Source organism: Octopus bimaculoides, chromosome 25 (assembly GCF_001194135.2).
Source record: "Octopus bimaculoides isolate UCB-OBI-ISO-001 chromosome 25, ASM119413v2, whole genome shotgun sequence".
Taxonomy (NCBI): domain Eukaryota; kingdom Metazoa; phylum Mollusca; class Cephalopoda; order Octopoda; family Octopodidae; genus Octopus; species Octopus bimaculoides.
In genome coordinates this window covers 5,854,684-5,857,689 of record NC_069005.1, presented here as the reverse complement: position 1 = coordinate 5,857,689, position 3,006 = coordinate 5,854,684, and positions in this window count along the sequence as shown.

The following is a 3,006-nucleotide window of genomic DNA, read 5'->3' as shown; positions in this document are numbered from 1 at the left end:
TATATATATATATATATGCATACATATCTACATACACAAACGTGTCTACATACATGCATATACATACGTATACATACAAGCATAAAAATATACATAGAAATGGAAATATACATACATACATTCACATACAATATATATATACATGCTTTCTCACCGCCACCCCTACGCGACCAGGATAATTAGAAGGAAAAAAAACAATAAACAATACAAGGTTTTCAATGAAGAAATAATTACACCGATTCGGTCCGGAAAATATTTTAAGGGATTTGAGTTAATATTGTATATGGGACACATACGCACACATATGTATACACACGTACATACACGTGTACATACAAGAACATACACACGTAGACACTCACACACATACACGTATACGTACACACACATATATACACACGTACATACACGTTCACATGTACACACACATACACACAATTACACACGCGTACACATTAGTCCATACACGCGTACACTCACGCATTCACATGTACACACACAATTACGCATGCGTACACATTAGTACATACACACATGTACACACAAACACATACACACGCACACACACAGATGCATACTCAAATACATAAACACACTCGCACACGCTACATACACACGAACACATACACACAAATGCATACATACAAATGTACACATGCACGTATACACACACACTAGCATATAGACACCTACACACAATTACATACACACGTACACACATAAACGCACACGTACATACACACATAATTCAAATATACACAGAAACAACATTACTTTAAATAAAGAAATAAAATATAACTGAATGGGACCAAGGACCACCGGTTTACAAATATTTAAGGGACAAAAGAAAATTCCATTCGTGTAAACAAAGCGGAACGCTGTCAAAATAGATTGTTTCCATGTTTGACCTTAAAAACTCACCAAAGCAGAACTTATAAATATATCGCAAAAATGCCAAAAACAAAATAATAGGAATCGATATTGTAGTTGTACCAGCAATAAAGTTTAGTTGTAACCTCTCAACTGTAAATTACGAGAATTTTCCATGGCGGAAATATAATGAGCTTTTGTACTATAGGCACAAGGCCTGAAATTTTAGAGATGGGGGGTACTTGATTGCATCGATCTCTGTGCTCAGCCGGTACTTATTTTATCGACCCCGAAGGGATGAAAGGTAAAGTTGATCTCGGCGACGTTTGAACTCAGAATGTAAAAGCCAAATTAGTCTTGTGGAATCCACTTCAAAGTGGTGTAGGAAGAAGAAAATGTCGTCACAATTACATCGACAACTTGATCGCAGACACTGGCGTGGAATGTTTTCAGGCAGTGATGATGGATCGAGAAGGGTGACAGGTAGACATTTTTGCTGCGGCTTGGGTTGGAACCCGGCAATAATAATGATAACATAAAAGTCGGAAGAAATACCGCCAAGCATCTTCTCCGACGCGGTAACGATTCCCGTCAGCTCGTAGCTTTATGGTGGAAATATATAATGACACTGTTTAGAAAGCACCAAGGGAAATTAGTCTGATGGAATAGAGTTGATAAAAAGTGGGGAGCAGCTTGCACACGCCGAATTAGAGGAAATTTGTCATACGTTGACATAATTTTATCCGCATTCAAATTTAAAAACTGGACGCTGAAGACTATCTGAAAACCAAATGACAATATACAAACCCTTTAAGGCCAAAGCAGTTGTTGGGGTTGATATTACTGCTGTAACAGATCTTGTTGTTGTTGTTGTTGGTGGCGGTGGTTTTGATTGTCTAATATGGTGTCTCTCGTGCCTGTAAACTTACATTCGAAACGCGAATGATGTATTTTGCTCCGTACCATCCTAAGATCAAAGTGACAATACAATGCAACACGTAGGATACTTCACATGCTAGACTTATAGGGGAATTACAAGATCACCGAGATCAAAGTGACAATACAATGCAACACGTAGGATGCTTCACATGCTAGACTTATAGGGGAATTGCAAGATCACCGTCAGAGCAGGTTAGTCGTTGTTTTACCGAAATATCACTTCAGTACGCATGCATAGACGATAGAAATTGATCAATGATTCAGTGCGGTCCTCAATCAGATCAACACCGCTTCGTGCTCCCTTCCAATCGTCTCTGTGGGCTTCCTAAAGGATAACGTTTTCTTTTACTTCTTCACTGAAAACAATGCAAATAATGATATTTTGTCAGTTGACAACTGATCTTTAAACAGCTTTTTTCACTGAAATTATAAACAAAATCACCGGTTTGTTTACGCTCAAAGGTCCGGGTACTTCTGGCTGACGATATAGAACTTGTCGTGACACCGGTGTCACAGAATCTCTTGCGCCAATGAACCAGGTGTGTTATTAACATACTGTTATCGTAGACAGCACGTATACAGTTCGTTGCGTAGTAGTAGTAGTAGTAGTAGTAGTAGTAGTAGTAGTAGTAGTAGAAGCAGCAGCAGTAGTAATAGTAGTAATAGTAGTGGTAGTAATATTAGTAGTAGTACTAGTAGTAGTAGTAGTAGTAGTAGTAGTAGTAGTAGTAATAGTAGTAGTAGTAATATTAGTAGTAGTAGTAGTAGTAGTAGTAGTAGCAGCAGCAGTCGTAATAGTAGTAGTAGTAGTAGCAGCAGCAGTAGTAGTAGTAGTAGAAGTAGTAGTAGTAGTAGTAGTAGTAACTACTACTATTGCACTGGCGGTGTTTGACTCACAAAACTATGTGTTAACTAATAGGCACACTTCTGCCCCTCCTGGGACAGTTATGTCAGAGGGAATCAGTGGAATATGACAAACAATATGAGACTGCTACAGGTCGTACTGCCACCTCTCCCCACCAACACCACCGATGATCACCACCACCATTATCATCATCATCGTCGTCATCGTCACCATTGCACCACGCACCTCCATCACGATTACCAATACCAGCATCACCGCTGTCATCGTCCCCACCACCACCACCACCACCACCACCACTACGATCATCATCACCACTACCAGCGCCACCACCA